The sequence below is a fragment of the Anolis sagrei genome, chromosome 2, assembly GCF_037176765.1.
Source record: "Anolis sagrei isolate rAnoSag1 chromosome 2, rAnoSag1.mat, whole genome shotgun sequence".
Lineage (NCBI taxonomy): Eukaryota > Metazoa > Chordata > Lepidosauria > Squamata > Dactyloidae > Anolis > Anolis sagrei.
Window position 1 is genome coordinate 913318 of NC_090022.1, and position 12883 is coordinate 926200.

Here is a 12883-nt window from a genome sequence, read left to right on the forward strand (position 1 = left end):
ACTTTCGCCCTTATTATTCATTATGACCCTCGAAATTTTGCTGGAGGACATCAGGAAAGATGCAAACCTGAAGGGCACCAAAGTTCGGAAGGACGAATTTAAGGTAAAGGCTTATGCGGACGATATCGTTTGCATAATCGAAGACCCGATAGAGACAATCCAAAAATGGACGGACAAGATAAACACCTACGGGAAAGTTTCAGGTCTAAGAATCAACAAGGCCAAAACTAAAATACTGACGAAGAACATGGATACAGCAAAAAAAGACAAATTACAAGAAATAACACAGTTCGGGATCGCAAACAAGATAAAATATCTAGGAATTCATCTTACGGCAAACAACACCCAATTGATAAAGAATAATTACGAAACAACTTGGAAGGACATTACCAAGAAGTTGGCCAGTTGGAAACACCTAAACTTAAGCCTTCTCGGTAGGATAGCAATAATAAAGATGAACTTACTCCCCAAGATGATTTTTCTTTTCAAAACGATCCCGATACTAAGAACCAACCATTACTTCACACAATGGAAGAGGGAGATCATGAAATTCGTATGGAACGGAAAAAAGGCCAGGATTAAATTCAAATCCATGACAGATTCGAAAGAAAGGGGAGGTCTGACCCTCCCAAATCTCCAACTTTATTACCAGGCCTGCGTCCTAACTTGGGTTAAGGAATATACCACGCTCGCAAAGACAAGACTCCTAAATTTAGAGGGATTCGACATACGAAGAGGCTGGCATTCCTATCTCTGGCACGATAAAGCCAAGATCGAAAAAAACTTTACTAATCACTTTGTCCGTGCATCTCTTCTCAAAGTCTGGATAAAATACAAAAGAAACTTTTATAGCAAAACCCCCCTCTGGTTGTCACCTATTGAAGCCAACCATAAGAGAGAATTCCCGAGCAACAACTGGCACACCTACAAGACACTTCTAGAAAGCAAAGATAACCAACTGAAACTGAAACCAATGGACGCAATTAGGAAAATGGACGAAAATATGTCCTGGTTCCATTATTATCAAGTGGCAAATGCCTTTAAAGAGGACAAAAAAAATGGGTTTGCACCACAAGACAATTTTTGGGACTCTATAATGAAGAAGGAAAAGAAATTGATAAGAGCGCTCTACCAAAAGCTCCTCACATGGGACACCGAAACGGAATTAATCAAAGAAAGTATGATCGCATGGGCCTCAGATTTTGGACATACTATACTGCTTCAGGAGTGGGAAACGGTCTGGAAAAGGAAAATTAGGTTCGCAAAGGCGACATCGATAACAGAAAACTGGTACAAGATGGCGTACCGATGGCATCTCACCCCCCAGAGAATAGCCAAATTTTACAAAGGGACGAACAGCAGCTGCTGGAAATGTGGCGCCCACTTGGGGACATATTTTCACTCATGGTGGCAGTGCAAAAAAGTGAAGAGCTTTTGGGTGGAGATCCATAAGCAGATCCAGCTAATTATACAGACCAAATTTGAGCTAAGACCGGAATACTACCTACTCCACCTGATAGATTTCAAACTAGAAAGCAATAAAGAGAGGCTACTATACCATTTAACAGCCGCAGCGAGGACTGTCCTAGCGAGCAGGTGGAAAAAAAAAGAGCGTCCAACCACTGAGGACTGGCTTTTGAAAGCAAGAGACTTAATGGACATGGACACGCTGGCCACGCTGATGTATGACAAAAGCAGGAAAAACAGGACGGGCTGGGAACTAATGAAACCATTCCTGAAGGAAAAGAGAAATATTGCCCCAGAGTGCTGGGACAGAAGGTAGAGGAAGAGGCTATGAGAAAGAATTATGAAGAACACTAATATTTTTTGGAATACCCCCGACGGACTATTTGGAAGTCAAGCTTTTTTAACTTTTCAACCCTGTTCCCTCCCCACCCCAACCCACCTGCCCCCCCCCACCCATTCCTAACTCCTCCCCCCTTCCCAGCCCCTCTTCCTCCCCCCCCCCGTTCCCCACTGTCCAATCCCTCCCTCTGGCACTACCTGCTCCCTACTTTTTTGTACTGAAAACCTTAATAAAGATCATATTAAAAAAAAAAAAGATACTTGGAGGAATGAGGCCAACCACATGCATCCTAGACCTCTGCCCATCCTGGCTTCTGCCTATCCTAGACCTCTGCCCATCCTGGCCGAGTGGGTGAAGGGGGTGGTTAATGCCTCCCTTCGGGAAGGCAAAATTCCAGCCAGCTTAAAACAAGCTGTAATAAAACCGCTGTTGAAAAAACCATCACTGGACCTCACTCAATTCGTCAACTATCGGCCTGTTTCCAATCTCCCCTTTTTGGGCAAAGTCCTGGAACGTGTGGTGGCCTCACAACTCCAGGTATTCTTGGTAGACACGGATTATCTGGATCCGGCACAGTCTGCCTTTAGGCCGGGACATGGTACCGAGACAGCCTTGGTTGCCTTAGTAGATGATCTGCGCCGGGAGCTCGACAGGGGGAGTGTGTCCCTGTTGGTGCTGCTGGACCTCTCAGCGGCCTTCGATACCGTCGACCACGGTATCCTGCTGGGACGCCTCGCGGGGATGGGTCTTGGAGGTACTGTTTTACAGTGGCTCTGCTCATTCCTTGAAAGTCGGTCTCAGAAGGTGTTACTGGGAGACTCCTGTTCAACCCCACAACCTTTGTCTTGTGGGGTTCCTCAGGGTTCAATACTGTCTCCCATGTTGTTTAACATATACATGAAGCCGCTGGGAGAGATCATCCGGAGTTTCGGAGTGCGATGTTATCTGTACGCGGATGATGTCCAACTCTGTCACTCCTTTCCACCTGCTACTAAGGAGGCTGTCCAGGTCCTGAACCGGTGCTTGGCCGCTGTGACGGTCTGGATGAGGGCAAACAAATTGAAACTGAATCCAGACAAGACAGAGGTACTCCTGGTCAGTCGTAAGGCCGAACAGGGTATAGGGTTACAGCCTGTGTTGGATGGGGTCGTACTCCCCCTGAAGACGCAGGTTCGCAGTTTGGGTGTGATCCTGGACTCATCGCTGAGCCTGGAACCTCAGGTTTCGGCGGTGAGCAGGGGAGCATTTGCAGTTAAAACTCGTGCGCCAACTGCACCCGTACCTTGGGAAGTCTGACTTGGCCACGGTAGTCCACGCTCTGGTTACATCCCGTTTAGACTACTGCAACGCTCTCTACGTGGGGTTGCCTTTGAAGACAGCCCGGAAGCTGCAGCTAGTCCAACGCTCGGCAGCCATGATACTAACAGGAGCGGAGCGCAGGGAGCATACAACTCCTCTGCTGCACCAGCTCCACTGGCTACCGATTTGCTACTGGGCTCAATTCAAAGTGCTGGCGTTGGCCTATAAAGCCCTAAACGGTTCTGGCCCAAGTTACCTATCCGAACGTATCTCTGCCTATCAGCCCGCCAGGACCCTCAGATCTTCTGGGGAGGCCTTGCTCTCTATCCCGCCTGCTTCACAGGTGCGGCTGGCGGGGACGAGAGACAGGGCCTTTTCTGTGGTGGCCCCCCGGCTGTGGAACGCCCTTCCCATGGAGGTAAGATCAGCCCCCTCGCTGATGGTGTTCCGAAGATTAAAAACCTGGATGTTTGAACGGGCATTCGGTTAAACAGTGCAACCAATGTGATGATTACAGGAATTGGAAAACTGGACAACGAACTGGATCATGATTTTAGTTATGAGATGCATTGTGTTGTTTATTGTTGGATTAATATTGTATTTTATGCCTTTGTGGTTTTACATTGTATATTGTTGTTGATTTTATCCTTGTTGTAAACCGCGTTGAGTCGCCGGTCAGGCTGAGAAACGGCGGTATACAAGTATAAGAAATAAATAAATAAATAATAAACCTCCGCAGGGGTGGAGGACAAATTAAGATGGTCCGCCCCAGGAGACTGATGGATCTGGAGGGATTCCTGAGGAATCTTGGGGTCTTTCCTGCCATGGAGCCTGGCGATCCTGTCGACGCCTTGGTCGATCTCTATAATAGGGAAATGATCAGGGCGATAGATACGATCACTCCCGAACGCCCCATCATGTTGCGTCATGACAAGCCGTCTCCCTGGTTCACCGAGGAGCTGGCTGGGATGAAGCATGCGAGGAGGGGGCTAGAGTGCACTTGGAGGAGATCTCGGGACGTGTCTGATCGAGCACGGTCTACAGCCTCTCTTAGGGCGTATACCGTGGCTATACGGGTAGCCAAGGAGTCCTATACGACTACCCGTATAGCGTCTGCAGCAAATAGATCATCGGAGTTGTTCCGGGTCGTTGGGGAGCTCCTTCAGCCGCCTGTGGTGGTGGAGGTTTTTGACGACCCGGAAACTCGGTGTTGCGATTTCGCACACCATTTTGCAGGCAAAGTCGCTCAGATACGCCTTGAGCCGACTCCAATTTCACCGCAGTGCCAGGGGAGGTGATTGAGGCATCTGCTTGTCCAACTTTGTGGGATTCTTTTAGGCTTGTTCCTCCTGAGACTGTGGAGGAGGTCCTTGGAGCTGAGGGCAACCACTTCGGCTCTGGACCCTTTCCTGTCCTGGCTAATTAAATCGGCCAGGGAGGGTTTGGTTGATTGGTTTGGGTTGATCATCAATGCATCATTGGAGCAGGGGTTTTTTCCATCTCTCCTGAAACAAGATGTGGTTCGTCCACTCCTTAAAAAGGTTTCCCTTGACTCCACAGTGCTGAACAATTTCAGACCGATCTCCAACCTCCCTTTCTTGGGTAAGGTGGTGGAGCGGGTGGTTGCCTCCCAGCTCCAGGGCTTTTTAGATGACATCAACTACCTAGATCAGTCACAGTCTGGTTTCAGGCCTGGCCACGGCACCGAGACAGCCTTGGTCGCCTTGGTGGATGACCTCCATAGAGAGCTGGACAGGGGGAGTGTGACTCTGTTGGTTCTCTTGGACATCTCAGCGGCTTTCGATACCATCGATCATGGTATCCTTCTGGGACGACTCTCTGGGATGGGTCTCGGGGGCACGGTTTTGTCGTGGCTTCGGTCCTTCCTGGAGGGTCGATCCCGGATGGTGAAGCTGGGAGACGCCTGCTCTGACCCCTGGCCTTTGACCTGTGGGCTCCCGCAAGGCTCCATTCTGTCTCCCATGCTTTTCAACATCTACATGAAACCGCTGGGAGAGGTCATCCGGAATTTTGGAGTTGGGTGCCATCTTTATGCGGATGACACGCAACTCTACTACTCTTTTCCACCTAATTCCAAGGAGGCTTCTCGGGTGCTGGACGAGTGCCTGGCCGCTGTGTCGATCTGGATGAGGAAGAACAAGCTGAAGATCAATCCCGACAAGACAGAGGTCCTTCTGGTCGATCGTAAACCGGATCGGGGTATAGGGTGGCAACCTGTGTTGGACGGGGTTACACTCCCCCTGAAGCCACAGGTGCGCAGTTTGGGTGTCCTCTTGGATTCTTCGCTCACACTTGACGCTCAGGTGTCGGCGGTATCCGGGAGGGCCTTTGCACAATTGAGACTTGTGCGCCAGCTGCGACTGTACCTCGTGAAGGCAGATCTGGCTGGGGTGGTCCACGCCTTGGTCACCTCTAGAATGGATTACTGCAATGCGCTCTACGTGGGGCTGCCCTTGAAGACGGCTCAGAAACTTCAATTGGTCCAGCGTGCAGCAGCCAGGATGCTAACCGGGGCTCATTATCAAGAGAGGTCTACCCCTCTGTTTAAGGAGCTCCACTGGCTGCCATTTATTTTCCGAGCCCAATTCAAGGTGCAGGTGGTCACCTACAAAGCCCTGAACGGTTTGGGACCACCCTACCTGCGTGACCGCATCTCCATCTATGAACCCACACGCTCACTCCGATCATCTGGGGAGGCCCTGCTCGTGATCCCACCTACGTCGCAAGCGCGCTTGGTGGGGACACGGGACAGGGCTTTCTCTGTGGTGGCCCCCCGACTTTGGAATGCCCTTCCAAAAGAGCTTCGTCAGGCCCCTACTCTAGCAGTTTTCAGAAGGAACCTAAAAACCTGGCTGTTCCGATGTGCCTTCTCAGATTAGGAATCCCCCATCCCAAGTCCTAGAAGCACTTTAGTACAACCGATGTTACTGCACACCATACCTCTAATCCTACGTTCCTCCTGCCATTTCAGCACTTTAACCCCTGTACCCCATTGCGCTGGCCGAACCAGTTTTAATAGTGTCTTGATGTAGTTATTGTTGTTATTTTGCTTAATTGTTTGATTTGCTTTGCTTATTATTGTGTTATGTTTATTGTATTGTGTTTTGAGGCTTCGGCCTGTGTAAGCCGCATCGAGTCCTGTGGGAGATGCTAGCGGGGTACAAATAAAGTTAATAATAATAATAAATAAATTAGAAACATTCGATATTCAAAGACCTCAAGTTGGACTTCCAGTTTAGGAATGGTGGCAGACTAAATGATGAAACGCTCTGTCCGTAGTCGTTAGCAAGATTAGTGCCTCCAACGAGCTCAAAATGAGGGCAGGAGTTCACCTGGCTACACAGAAATAAGCCAAGGAGAAGTGCGGACCTTTGCAAACTGGGCAACAGTGGTGTAGATGGGGGAAGCTATGATGTTTGGGGGTCTCCTGGGGGATTGCAGCTCCCTAGATCACTGGTTCTCAGCCTGTGTCCCTCCAGGTGTTTTGGCCTACAACTCCTAGAAATCCCATCCAGTTGACCAGCTGTTAAGATTTCTGGGAGTCGAAGGCCAAAACATCTCTGGACCCCCAGGTTGAGAACCACTGCCCTAGATGCATTGCCAAACATAGGAGCTTGTTTGCAAAAAAAAATATTTGAAAACTTACTGAAATATGACATCGATTCAATAAACCCATAACAAATCCAAGGTTCAGTTGAAACCGCCTAAAATTGAGAAAGGAAAACAACAAAAGATATTGGCTGAACGTACAGAAGTGATGAAACCACCGGAAATCCTTAATTTATTTGCTATTTATTTATTTATTTACTATGCTTCTAAACCGCCTTTCTAAGCCTTATTGGCGACTTAATGGATTAATCCCTAGTGCCAACGGCAAGCTGGATCAACGAAAGGCCATCTTGAAGAGATCTCTAGTGGCCCCCAAAGAAGGGCAATGGAAACTGGGAAAGCAGGATGAGAAGAGGGAGCCAAGCAAGAAGGAGAAATGGAAGGAGAAACGGAAGGTCAACAAAGGGCCACGAAGAAGGAATCCAGAGGGAACCCTGACGGAATGGACGCCAGGCAGAAGTCCAGCTGGAACAAGAGAGGCCTCCAGTCAAGGCGCGAGAGGCCTGCCATTTCCCGTCCTGAAAGAGGGGACCGGTCAGTCCATTCAGGGGAATCTCTCACTGAGCTCTGGGCTTCTCACTCACCGGCCTGAGAGAGGGTGGGAAAAGGACCAGATCTGATTGGATGAGGGCAAGGTTGGGCTTGAATCACTCCGTCCACTGACCAAGTACCAAAACTGTTCAGAGCTGTTTGTTGTTGCTGTTGTTGTTACATTTCTACCCTGCCGTATCTTCCCAAAGGGGACTCAATGCGGCCTGACATGAAAGCATTAGTATGCAATTTTAAATACAAAAATATACAAACATTAAAACAGAATTAGACACAAACAGCACTCAAAAGAGCACCCATTCTGGCTTCTCAGAGCAGAGAATTCGAGCTGTGTATCTCAGGCAACATCCACACGCCCTGTCTTTTTGGATCTGATCCCGGGTTATTTGACTGCGCAGACTCACAGAATCCAGTTCAAGGCAGAGGATGTGGGGTCAGATCCTGGGAGAGAAGGAAGTGCGGATCCAGGCCGAGGCTTCAGAATCCCAAGCTGGGCAAAGCCAGTCCCGTGAGCCTCGGTTCCAGCCACATGGCTCCCAATGTTTCCCTTGAAGAGCGTGGAAGGCCAGCCCCCCCTCTTTGTCTTTCCTATTTGTGGGCACACCAGGAGGCACACCAGGAGGAGGGTCTCACTCTTTGCCCTGCTCCCTCTCCCCTTCCCCCCAACCAGGCTCATTCCTCGGGCCCATCCTCCATCCCCCCCCCCCCCTTGAAGGGTCTGCTGAGTGCCTGCCTGAGGGAGGGAGGGAGGGGGCCCCTTTGGCACTGCCCTCTGGCCCCCGTGATCACCGCAGGGCACCAACCGTTGCTCTGGGCCAGAGTGAAGAGAGAGGGGCCGGAAGACAGTCCCACCTTGTCTCCTGTGGTAGGCGAATAATATAACATAATGTAATATGTTGTGTATATAATATTTATAATATGTGTATATAATATTTATAATAATACAATATAATTCTAATAATATAATTTAATATATTGTGAATACGTATAATATTTATAACATTATAACATACTACAATATAATCCTAATGACATATTATAAATCTATATTTTATAGGACATGTAATATTACAATACAATGGTAGAGTACAATTTAGTAACATAATACTGATATTGTACTATGCGAATACAATATTAGTGTTTGAGGACCGGGACATCCGTCGGGAGACCAAGGGGCTTGTTTATAAAGCCATTCTCCTCCCAACCCTGCTCTATGCCTGCGAGACGTGGACTGTCTACAGACGTCACATGCAACTCCTGGAACAATTCCATCAGCGCTGCCTCCGGAAAATCCTGCAAATCTCTTGGGAAGACAAGCAGACAAACGTCAACGTGCTGGAAGAAGCAAAGACCACCAGCATTGAAGCAATGTTCCTCCGCCACCAACTCCGCTGGACCGGCCATGTTGTCCAGATGCCCGACCACCGTCTCCCAAAGCAGTTGCTCTACTCCGAACTCAAGAACGGAAAACGGAACGTTGGAGGACAGGAAAAGAGATTGAAAGATGGGCTCAAAGCCAACCTTAAAAACTCTGGCATAGACACGGAGAACTGGGAAGCCCTGGCCCTTGAGCGCTCCAGCTGGAGGTCAGCTGTGACCAGCAGTGCTGCAGAATTTGAGGAAGCACGAGTGGAGGGTGAAAGAGAGAAACGTGCCAAGAGGAAGGCGCGTCAAGCCAACCCCGACCGGGACCGCCTTCCACCTGGAAACCAATGCCCTCTCTGCGGAAGATGCAGAGCAAGAAGAGGGCTCCACAGCCACATACGGACCCACAAGAATATTGGAAGACAATCATCCTCGGAAAGCGAGGGATCGCCTAAGTATGTATGCGAATAATATAATATCATGTAATATATTGTGTATACATATAATATTTATAGTATCATAATGTAATACAATATAATCCTACTAATATAATATAATGAAATGCATTGTGTTTACATATATACATGCAATATTACTAATGATATTTCAATACAATGGTATAGTACAATAGAGTAATATATAATAATGACATTGCACTATGCGAATAATATAATGTAATATATTGTGTATACTTGACCACGATGGTACACGCTCTGGTCACATCCCGCCTTGACTACTGCAACGCTCTCTACGTGGGGCTGCCCTTGAAGACGGCCCGGAAGCTTCAGCTAGTCCAGCGCGCGGCAGCCATGCTACTAACAGGAGCAGGACGCAGGGAGCATACAACGCCCTTGTTGTTCCAGCTCCACTGGCTGCCGATCTGCTACCGGGCCCAATTTAAGGTGCTGGTGTTATCCTACAAAGCCCTAAACGGTTCCGGCCCAAAATACCTTTCGGACCGCATCTCGGCCTATGAGCCCACGAGGACCTTGAGATCGTCTGGGGAGGCCCTTCTCTCGATCCCGCCTGCATCACAGGCACGGCTGGCGGGGACGAGGGAGAGGGCCTTCTCGGTGGTGGCCCCCCGGCTGTGGAACACCCTCCCTGTGGACATCAGACAGGCGCCCTCCCTTATGTCCTTCCGTAAGAGCCTGAAGACTTGGCTATTCGAGAAGGCATTTAACTGAGTGCTACAGTAACTGGAAATGACAACTGGAACGGAATATGGACTACGAGATTGGTTATGATTCTACGATAAGACGGAGCGGATTATTTTAGTATAATTAGATGATTGTGTATTAGTGATATGTTGGTTTTTTGTCGTCATGGCTTTATTGTAAATTGTCTTTTATATGTTGTACACCGCCGTGAGTCGCCCTAGGGCTGAGAGCGGCGGTTAACAAATGCAGCAAATAAATAAATACATATAATATTTATAATGTTATAATGTAATACAATATAATCCTAATAATAATAATTATAATAATTATTATTATTATTAACACCCTTCTTGTGGACATCAGACTGGCTCCTTCCCTGATGATATTCCGCAGGAAATTAAAGCCTTGGTTGTTCAAGAAGGCGTTCGAACAAGAAGTGCGATGAGTGGTAATGTCTATAGGGATGGAACAACGGAAAATGAGACTGGATTGTGGTTTGGACGATGAGACGATGGGGAATGTAGTAATGATGATGTTTTTTGATGATGTTTTTGGTTAATGCTGGATTGTGGATTATTTTAGATTGTGTCTTGAATTTTGAACCTTGTTCTTTCTATGTTGTACACCGCTGTGAGTCGCCCCCGGGCTGAGAACAGCGGTATAGAAGCAAAGTAAATAAATAAATAATATATATATATAGAGAGAGAGAGAGAGAGGACATGTAATATTACAATACAATGTAACACTGATATTTTACTATGTGAATAATATAACATATTGTGTGTCAATGCCTCTTGTGAGCCGCTCTGAGTCCCCTTCCTTCCTTCCTTCCTTCCTTCCTTCCTTCGGGGTGAGAAGGGCGGCAGAGATGGTGAGACACAGAGTTGGAAGAGACTCCCAAGGTCCCCCAGCCCAGGAAGGAGGAGGACACCGCACAAGCCCTCCCGACAGATGCCCACCCAGCCTCTGCTGAGAGCCCTCCCGAGAAGGAAGGAGGAGCCCCCCCTCCCCCCGCTGGACCCAGCCCAGGAAAGCCCCCCAGTCCAGGGTGGTCAGGGCAGGAGAGAGTCGGGAGGGAACCTCGAGGCCATCCATTCCCACCCCCTTCTGTCAAGCAGGAAGGCACCAGCCGATCCCTCCTCACAGATGGCCATCCGCTCAAAACCTCCAGAGAAGGAAGGAAGGAAGGAAGGAAGGAAGGAAGGAAGGAAGGGAGCTCCTCCGAACACGAGGCAGCCTGGGGGGACCCCAAAGGCCATCCAGCCTCACCCCATCAGCCACAGACGAAGAAGGGCGGCTGATCAATGTGGTAAACAAAGAAAGAGAGAAAGAGGGCCCGTGCTGTGGAGTGGGGAAGGGGAGCCTGGGTTCCCTCCTCCTCCTCCTCCTCGGGGGGAGAGGCAGCCTGGAAGGAAGGAAGGAAGGAAGGAAGGAAGGAAGGAAGGAAGGAAGGAAGGAAGGAAGGAAGGAAGGAAGGAAGGAAGGGAGAGAGAGGCAGGCAGGCAGGCAGGCAGGGAGAGGCGGGCTCCGAGGCCGCCCCCCAAGAAGGCCCACCTGCCTGCCTCCGAGCCCAGGCCTGCGCCACTCACGCTCACTCACTTACTCACTCACTCACCCGCACTCGAAGGGCTCTCCTCACGGGGAAAGGCCTCGCCCGAGCCTCCCTCGCCCTTCTAGGAATCGGAGGCTGCTCCTCTCGCTGGGCTTCCGCCAACACCAAACATGGCGGCCGCGCGGGGGCTGGGTGCCCAGAGAGAGGCGGGGCTTCTTGGCGGTGCTGGCCAGTCAGGAGCAAGAGCGCCCCCTTCCTTCCTTCTCCGCCGAAGGCTCAGCACCCGCCCGCCAATAGGAATTCGCCTCCCTCTCCGCGTCACCGGTCTCCGGGCAGAAACTCCCCCGAGCGCTATTTATTTGTGGTGTCAGAGCAACCAGTCCATTATATATGACATTTCTAACAGAACAAAGCGAACAGACAGAAAAATTCACAACTTGTGAGTTTGGTAGTTGGTTAAATGTCCTTTGAGCAGTAGTCCCTGGCCCCTTGGAGTGCTGCCTCTCTCTGGTGTGGCCGCAAGGAGGAGGTCCTCCTCCTCCCTGGTGCCTCATGTGGAAGAAGGGCTCAGGCTGCATTGCATCGCAGCAGGGGGTCAGTGGTGTGCTCTTCTCCACACTCGCATGTCCAGGATTATTCCACTTGGTGGCCCCATCTCTTGAGGTGGGCTCTGCATTTCGTGGGGCAGCCAGAGCGCAGTCTGTTCAGCGCCTCCCAAGTCGCCCCGTCTTCTTCTGTGTGTGTGCCCAGGAAGGGGGAGCCTCTCCTCTGGGGTCAGCCATGGGTCATGCTGGTCGCTTCTGCGGCGAGAGAATCAGCCGTCTACGAAGACGTTGCCCAGGGGACGCCCGGATGTCTTGCAATCCTGCGAGGAGGCTTCTCTCATGCCCCCCCCCCAGCGCTTTCCTCCGCCCTTCCTTCCTTCCTTCCTTCCTTCCTTCCTTCCTTCCTTCCTTCCTTTCCTTCTCCTGCCACTCCGAGAGAGAGGGAGGGCCTGCCTTCCTTCCTTCCCATATTTATTTATTTATCGTGTCATCAGCAACCATTGTATTACAATTCTAACAGAGCAAAACAAACACACAGATTAAAAAGAAAAAGAAAAAAGAAAGAAAGAAAGAAAAACCACACAGATTTTGCAAATTTGGTATTTGGTTAAATGTCCTTTGACCACTATCTGGCCACTTGGAGTGCCTCTGGTGTTGCCGCAAGAAGGTCCTCCATGGTGCATGTGGCAGGGCTCAGGGTGCATTGCAGCAGGTGGTCAGTGGTTTGCTCTTCTCTGCACTCGCATGCCGAGGATTCCACCCTGTAGCCCCATTTCTTAAGATTGGCTCTGCATCTCATGGTGCCAGAACGCAATCTGTTCAGTGCCTTCCAAGTTGCCCAGTCTTCTGAGTGCCCAGGGGGGAGTCTCTCATCTGGTATCACCCATGGATTGAGGTGCTGGGTTTGGGCCTGCCACTTTTGGACTCTCGCTTGCTGGGGAGTTCCAGCGAGTGTCTCTGTAGATCTAAGAAAACT

The 12883-nt window shown here is 49.7% G+C and overlaps 1 protein-coding gene across 15 annotated transcripts in view; it reads right to left on the bottom strand.

Moving 5' to 3' along the window:
- Positions 1-12883, bottom strand: part of LOC132764002 (zinc finger protein 214-like) — a 353977-nt gene that overhangs the window by 209171 nt on the left and 131923 nt on the right. For 7 of the 15 annotated variants that reach the window (XR_010909364.1, XR_010909360.1, XR_010909356.1 and 4 more), the window contains exon 1: positions 11426-11493. The exons of 3 other annotated variants lie outside the window; for them this stretch is intronic. The gene's annotated coding sequence lies outside the window, so the exon portion shown is untranslated. Of the gene's footprint in view, positions 1-6333; positions 6832-11425; positions 11509-12883 lie in introns of those variants that run through there. 5 more of the 15 variants (XR_010909369.1, XR_010909368.1, XR_010909367.1 and 2 more) reach the window with 4 other exon arrangements.